Source organism: Aristolochia californica, unplaced genomic scaffold, assembly GCF_029961685.1.
Source record: "Aristolochia californica isolate CCGP_79_NKW_82.1479 unplaced genomic scaffold, dmAriCali1.0.hap1 SCAF_14, whole genome shotgun sequence".
In the NCBI taxonomy this organism is placed as follows: Eukaryota; Viridiplantae; Streptophyta; class Magnoliopsida; order Piperales; family Aristolochiaceae; genus Aristolochia; species Aristolochia californica.
In genome coordinates, this window is record NW_027181815.1 from 12,404,177 (window position 1) to 12,412,858 (window position 8,682).

At 41.3% G+C, this 8,682-nt stretch overlaps 1 pseudogene; it reads left to right on the plus strand.

Moving 5' to 3' along the window:
• The first annotated feature begins 5,421 nt into the window (after nucleotides 1-5,421).
• LOC137950783 (calcium-dependent protein kinase 15-like) lies at nucleotides 5,422-8,183 on the plus strand (annotated as a pseudogene).
• Nucleotides 8,184-8,682: the final 499 nt, after the last annotated feature.

The window sequence follows — 8,682 nt, forward strand, 5'->3', positions numbered from 1 at the left end:
GCATGTCCCTCAATATCAAAGTGTGTGGCTGGAGATATGCCCACACTAGTAATTTTAGCCCCATTGGCTACAGATACAGAAAGGTCAGTCTGTTGCTGGACTACTAACCCAAGTTGTTCTGCTGCCGGCTGACTGATGAAATTATGTGTACTGCCAGAGTCCACTAAAGTCAGTAACTGTAGATGATGTAACTGGGCTTTAACCTGCATTATACTAGAACTGCGTAGACCAGTCATGGCATGAAGGGAAATCTCTGAACCCTCTTGGTCTGTCTCCACAATCTCCTCCTCAGGTAGTATGTCGTCACCATCCTCCCACAAACATATATTGAATAATCTTTTGCATTGGTGACCAATGACATATTGTTCATCACAGTTAAAATAGAGGCCCTTGGCCTTTCTCTAATCCATTTCCTGTATGTTGAGTTTTTTGAAGGAGTAGGTGGAGCTGAATTAGAGCTGTCTAGGCGTGGGGCTGCACTATCTCTAGAACGTGGAGGTCCATAATAAGGGGTTGGCGCTGAGGTATTGTGCCTTCCTTGCCAAGCTGGTTTTCTGACCAGTGACTCCTTTAGAACACGCTGCTTGTGCTCAATTGACCTAGCTAAATTCATAGTGTGGTCCAAATTTGTAGGACCATGTAATTCAACTTCCAGTCTCAGAGCTTCTGTTAAACCCGCAGTAAAAATATGAACATACTGTGTGTGACTGACAAACTGGTTTGCTCGGGCTAATCTTTCCTAGAAGGTCTTTTGGTACACCTCTAGTGATCCAGTTTGTTTGTAATTGATTAATTCACCCAAAGGATTGCTACTAGCAGGAGGACCAAATCTCATCATGCAAGATTGCCTAAAGGTTGCCCAATCCTGAACCAATTGGTCATTTCGGAATTGGTGGTACCATAGAAGCGCTTCATCGAGCATGTGGTAGGCGGCCAAATAAACTTTCTCATCCGTAGGTGTTTTTTTATGATAAAAGAACTGATTACACTTGGCTAACAAAATCAAAGGGTCCTTAGACCCATCATACGTAGGAAAGTCAAGTTTTAAATACTTGGGAACAGTATTTGGTCCCTGAACGGCGGCCCCAGATGGGGATGGTGTTGACGCATTGGTGGTTGTGGGGGAGGTGGTGGGTGGAATTGATGGTGGTCGGCCGGTGGAGAGTAGGCAGCCGGTGGTTGTGCTCGTGTACCATTGTCCTCTTGTTGCCGGAGGAGAGCTTGGATGGCAGCATCCATTGATTTTATGGCTTCACACAAATCAGTGGTTGTCTAACGCACCTCTTCCAGGGATTGATCCTGAAGGTCTGTCCTCTGTCTATTATCTTCCACTAATTGCCTCAAATCCTCAGGGGAAGAGGAATCCCCAAGGGTGGACCTGTCTGATACCAAGATGTTAGGTTCTTCCCGAGCCATGGATCGAGTCACCCTTCTTTCCTCTCTTCCCTCCATGAATGCTCTTGACGCTGGAAGAGAATTCTTGTTTCTGGAACGTGGAATGATGGAAATCAAATAGAACGAAGGAGCTTTGAAGGAAGTTCAACTTGGACCTCAGAGGGAGAATCCGACCTAGACCTCTGAGGGAGAATCTGACCTGTTTAATCTAATTTTCTCAATACTCTATTTCTCCTTCCCTTGATGTCCCCCTAAATAGGGTTGAGGACGGAATTACAAAGGTGACCCATAGGTCAAGTGGTTCAAGCCACATTACATCTAAACCAAACCAAATGAAATTACATGAAAAGTAAATTGACATAATTTAATTCCTATGTCTATGGATAACTCGTGATGCTATGGAGTCCATAACATAGATGCTACTTTGGAGCAAGTGGAGACGTCGGCAAGTAGACCCTACTTTCGCACTTGATGACAAGCTCTTTTCCAAGGGGGTGTAATATTATGCATGCAATAACATTATTAAGTTATTTACAGTCTAATTAATTGTTTTTCTTTAATTCACTTTTTTTTATTTCATTTAAAGAATTAATAGGCCATAGGTGCATTTTGATAATATTTTATCTTGAACCTTGTCAGGGTGAACCCTAAGAGTAATGAGAAAAAAAGGCATGCATCATTTTACAGTAAACAAGGGTTTTGAGTTCTCCTCGACGAGCTCAGGGGTGTACGTTCTCGTCAAAGAACCCAGTGTTTTCAAGCTTCCCTTCAGCTTGATTTTTGTCTTTCTCTTCGTCCTCCCTACGAATCGTTGTGTCAGATTCGGGATCGTAATAACTAGTATTAGAGTCACTACTTACGTTGTGAGTTTTAATCCCGGAAGGGGTGACCTAGTTGAGGAGGCGACCTAACGGTGTCGCTAGAGTGGGTCGTCGCTAGAGTGGGCAACCATGGACGTTGGCTCGTAACGGAGGAGAATGTTTGAACGTCAACTCATAAGAGCTTGAGGGCAAGCTCTTTCTCCAAGGGGCGTGTGATGTTATAGTCCTGGGTTAAGTGTTTGGCTTTCCGCTACCTACCAGGCCGGTCTTTTGGGTAGTGCTAGGTACTTAATAGGGTGTAATGTTATGACCTCAATAGCAGGCCGAGTCATGCAGAAGAGCATGGCTGAGTCAATTAGTATTAATTTAATTTTTTTCTTTAATTTACTTTTACTTCATTTTATTTCAGTTGAAGAGTTAATATGCCATAGGGGCATTATTGTAATATTTTATCTTGAATCTGGTTAACGTCAACCCTACTTAAGGGGGGAAAGAAATGAGAAAGGGTACATCTTGATTTAGAGTAAACAAGGGTTTTGAGTTCTCCTAAACGAGCTCAGGGGTGTGCGTTCTTCTTAACGATCCTAAGGTTTTCAAGCTTACCTTCAGCTTGATTCTTCTCTTCTCTTCTTCTTCCCTACAAATCAGCCATGCGCTTCTGCATGACTCAGCCTGCTATTGAGGTCATAACAAATTCCTATGACTGAACTCAGGAGATTTACTAGAACTACTCCCCTGCACTGAATTATATTATGTTGACTGATAAAGGTGAACCAGAGAGAGTTATGAGGAAGTCGTGCAAGTAGATGAATCAACCAAGTGGGAGTTGACCATGTGGGATGAGATGGATTCACTGTTATCCAATCAGACATGGCAGTTGACCAAGTTACCAAAAGGGGAGAAGGCCTAGCAGAATAAATGGGTGTACCAAATAAAAGATGAACATGATGGCAGCAAGCGATACAAGTCTGGTTGTAAAGGGCTTTCCAAAAAAAGAAGGCATTGACTACACTGAGATTTTCTCTCCTTTAGTAAAATTGACTACTATTAGAATAATGCTTGGACTAATGGCAAATAAAGACTTGCACTTAGAGCAGTTGAATTTGAAGATAACTTTTCTTCATGGTGATTTGGAGGAAGAAATTTACATGATATAGCCACAGGGTTTCAAAGCACAAGGATAGAAGAAAATGGTGTGCAAACTTCAAAAGAACTTGTATGGTCTTAAACAAGCTCCTAGACCAGTGGTATAAGAATTTTGACATCTTCATGAGTAGTATTTGTTTCTTGAGGTGTCAGGTGGATCATTGCTGCTATGTGAAGAAGCTTGATGACTCCTACATCATTCTAATGCTATATGTTGATGACATGTTGATAGAAGGTGCTTGCAAACAGGAAATTAATAAGTTAACAAGGGACTTGTCCAAGAAGTTTGCAATGGAGGATTTGGGTGTTGCAAAAAAAATCCTTGGGATGAGGATTACTAGTGACATTGATGTCTTGAAACTATCACAAGAAGAATATGTGTAGAAGGTGTTGAGTAGATTCAGCATAAATAATGCAAAACCAGTGAGCACTCCTTTAGCTAGTCACTTTAGGCTATCTATGGAGCAGTCACCTTCTATAGAGAAGGAGCAAGTCTACATGGCCAATGTGCCTTATGCTTCTACTATTGGCAGTCTCATGTATGGTGTACACTTGACCAAACATAGGTCATGCAGTGGGAGTTGTGAGCAGGTATATGAGTAATCCTGGTAAACAACATTGGGAAGTAGTGAAATGGATTTTCAGGTATTTGAGAGGCATTATAGAGTCAACCATATATTTCAGAAATTCAGACATGGGATTATAGGGTTATGTAGATGTTGACATGGTTGGAGACATTTATGGCAAGAAGAGTACCACTAGATATGTATACACATTGGCTGATATAGTAGTTATTGGGTCTCTAAATTGCAGAAGATAGTTGTTCTTTCCACTACTAAGGCATAATAGGTTGTCATGACCAAAGCCAACAAAGATTAATATGGTTGCAGTCTTTCTTAGATGAATTAGGTCTCAAGAATGGGAAGAATGTGTTGTATTGTGATAGTCAGAGTGTTATTCATTTTTCAAAGAACTTTGTTTATCATGCCAGAACAAAGCACATACAAGTGTTTTACGACTTCATTAGATCGGCTCTTGAGGATGAAGTATTAGCACTTGAGAAGATTCAAGGGAGTCAGAATCCAGCTGATATGTTTACAAAGACTATTATGATTGAGAAACTGAAGTTGTGTGCAATTACAGTGGGACTTCTCTCTGAGGATTGAGAAGTTGTTGCCATTGCAGAGGAGATATTGATGATGGATTAGTCTCCAAGTTGGAGATTGTTAAGTTGTAAAGTCTAATCAGTGCCCTATGTTGAGTCGGTACACGATTGCCCTAATTAAGGGTAGTTTGGGTATTTGACATTTGTAATCCGGTTGCCCTAATTTTCTCTATATATTTGGGGGTGCCGCTATTAGAGTTTCATCATCATGAAGAAGGACTTTAAGTTGCATCCCGAGAGAGGTTATAGAAAACACCTGTAAGTGTACGATTTCTCTTGTAAACTATTTCATCTGCATTGTGGATTACTACAGCGGTAGAAGACAGAACGTAGTCTCACTATTATGACCTCAATAGTAGGCCGAGTCACGCAGAGGCGTAGTGGCTGAGTCATTTAGTATTAAGTTATTTTTTTCTTTCAATTTACTTTTACTTTATTTTTATTTAAGTTGAAGAGTTAATATGCCGTAGGGGCATTATTGTAATATTTTATCTTGAACCTTGTTAGCGTGAACCCTACTTAAGGGGTAAAAGAAATAAGAAAGGGTAAGTCTAGATATATAGTAATCAAGGGTTTTGAGTTCTCCTCAATGAGCTCATGGGTGTGCATTATCCTTAACGAACCTAGGGTTTTCAAGCTTCTCTTCTCATATTCTTCCCTAGGAATCACCGTATGAGATTTAGGACCATAACAACTGGTATCAGAGCTGGTTAACATGGGGGATTTCAACAATGGTGAGTTAAGAGAGTTGTTGATCAGAGGGCAGAATGAGCACGCAAAGGCACATACAGAAAACGAGAGAAGGTTTGCTCAAATCATCCAATAGTTGGATAAAAAATCCAAACTCTTAACGAGCAACTTAGACAGACTCGAAAGGGAAATATGAATGGCGGAAATGCGAGATGATATACATCCGTCTTTCATTAAAATGTCTGAGGAAGGGACCATAGAGAGAAATCCAGAGCATGGAAATTCAAAATCGGATTGGGTATTTTGCTAAAAACCTCGTCGAAACTGGACGATTTGGGTGTTCGACCTCAAATCTGAAGTCGAAGTCTATTTTATTGTCAAACCAAGAGGAACCAAGACGACTGTTCGTTGTTCAACCTCAAGGTTCTTCGGAACAGCCCCATTCTTGTTCACCGGCCGTCAACGAGCGCCAGCCCTATTCTAAATTTCAGCCATGACTTGCTGTTGTTCGCTATTAGAAAAAAGTGATGCCATGATGCGCTATTGTTCGCCGTCTGGAAAAGATCAGGTTGGCTTTGGTGGAAGAAGAGAGTTCAGGAATAGTGAGTTCTGAATTGAAATTCCGACACCTCTCAATCTCACTCTCACTCTCGGCAACCCAACGGGAAAACTGACTTGAACGATTTTTGGGGTAAGTTTCTGAGACGATTTTCTCCAAATTTTTTCTTCTTCTTTCTCAAGTCCCTCGATGTTTTATGAAAAACCCTCTACAATGGCGTTGGGGGTGTTCAGTGGGACAGAGAAACAGAAAGATTACTCAAATTTTGACGGAGTTAAGGCTTTAGTGTCTGAAATTCAAGATGGGGATTTTGTTATGACAATTCCTATTTGTATTTCTAGGCTGAGGAATTTGGGTATTCTAGGAATGGTAGAAAAATATCTATGGGTGATGAATTATATTGTTGTTCATGAGAACAAAAATCAATTTTTGGGTGGAGACTGAATAGGGTATATTTGATGCGGTTTTGTGTGGGCATATTGATTTTGCATCTGATCCATGGCCATTGATTTTCAGTGGTGCAAAAGAACTAGTAAAAAAGATGTTGAGAACAGATCCTAGAAAGCGATTTCTGCAATTGAAGTTCTAAATCATCCATGGGTCCGTGAAGGTGGGGATGCACCTGACTAACCAATTGACAGTGCAGTTTTATCTAGAATGAAGCAGTTCAGAGCAAAGAATAAGCTTAAAAAGGTTGCCTTAAAGGTGATTTCTTAGAATCTTTCTGAGGAAGAAATCATGGGCTTGAAAGAGATGTTCAAATCTATTGATACAGATAGCAATGCAACAATCACTTTTGAAGAACTAAAAAGTGGTCTGCCAAAATTGGGGACTAAGTTTTCAGAATCTAAAGTTAGGCAACTGATGTGGATGGTAACGGTACAATTGATTATATTGAATTCATAACAGCAATGATGCACCTGAATAGAGTGGAAAAAGAAGATCACTTTTATACTACTTTTGAATATTTTGACAAGGACAAGAGTGGATCCATAGAGGAACCTGCTGGTTTTGTAGCACATGGATTATGCAGAGATCCACCTAGTGTTGGGGGTGATGTAGCCTGCTAGATATATGATGAAATGCTCAAAAAGATTCAAACAAGTGTTGGATGCAGGTTTGAAATGGCGCCAATTGATATGAGAGGTGCCGCTGAAATTTTGTCTGCTGTCAAAATAAATAATCTGGGTACTGCCAGTGGAACATTAGATCCTACAGTCAAATTTTTTTTCAGCACTGCACGTTGTTCCAGCAGTATTGAAGGTCAATCTACCCACACTTCAGTTAACCAATCTCTTGCAGTGGGCTAATCTTATACTTAATGAAATGCCTACAAAAGAAATGGAGTCCTGGAATCTATAATAAGAGGTTATGTTGAAAAAGGGAATGTGATAATTGCTGGAAATTTACACAGAATACACCTAGGCCATTGGATGAACCTGTTTAGGGAGATGGTGAAGTTGGGTTGGGCAGGAGAGGCCAACCAAGTATTTGATAGCATGAACTGGAAAGTCCTACAAGCATGGAATGCTCTCCTTGAGTGTCACTGCAACTGGGGGGAACAGGCACTGGGTTTACCGCCAGATCAATTTACTGTAGTGGCTGGATATGTGCCTCAAGGAAGTAGGGACTACAAGGAGCTGGAAGAGACAACACATTCCAGTCCTCCATTCTGTGACACAATGGTTTTTGCTGTTGACAACAATAACAAGGGAATTATTGTTATGATCCCAAATCTAACACAACGATTTGTAGGGATGAAGAAGAGAAATACGAAAGTCAAACCGAAGGGGAGCTTGAAAACCCTAGGTTCGTTAAGGAGAATACACACCCCTAAGCTCTTTGAAGAGAACTCAAAACCCTTGTTTACTCTAAATCAATACTTGCTTTTTCTCATTACTCTTACCCCTTAAATAGGGTTCACCCTTACAAGGTTCAAGATAAAATATTACAAAAATGTTCATGTGACCTATTAATTCTTTAAGTGAATTAAAATAAAGTAAAGAAAAACAATTAATTAGACTATAAATAACTTAGCAATGTTATTGCGTGCATAACATTACACTCCCCTTGGAGAAAGAGTTTGTCCTCAAGCTCGAAGTAGGGTCTGCTTGCCGAACGTCTCCACCTGTTCCCAAGAAGCATCCGAGGTATCTGTGTCAGCCCTCTGGACAACAAAACTGGAGCATTCCACCTGAGAAGCAAAAAATTTTTAACACTGCCAGCATCTGTTGCTGCAGCAACCCACCACACCGTCAAGCAACCAAACAACAGTCTGAACTATTACTTGTTCCATTTTGGCAATACCATGACAGGCCAACAAGACACTCCACCATAATCTTCTGAAACCCATGCGAGAATAAATCCACCATTGGTGCAAGACAGCCAAAAATACAGTGTCCCAACATCATTGCATGCCAACAAATGCAATTCCTTTGTGAGATTTGTTCAAAAACTCTGCTAGTATCATCCACTGTAAGTGCCTTGACAGGCATGTCATGGAATTGGGTGGCTTATGTTATGCACCTAGCCAATACTACCCAAAAGATTGGCCTATCAGGAGCGGAAGACATAGGTACATAACCCAGGACCATAACATCACACCCACGCTTGTGAGAGCCGACGTTCGCAGCGGCCCACTTGCGATGGCCTACTCTAGCGACGGCCCATGGTGCGGGAACACACTCAGGTCATGCCTTCCGCATATAGCAGTGGCCCATTGGTGCCGGAAGCACACTCTGGTCAGCCCTTCCTCTAGGTCGCCCCCTCCGCAGTCGCCCCCTCTGGGATTCGAACTCGCAACGTAGCGCTAGCTCTGATACCAAATGTTATGCACCTAGCCAATACTACCCAAAAGACCGGCCTGTCAGGAGCGGAAGACATAGGTACATAACCCAAGACCATAA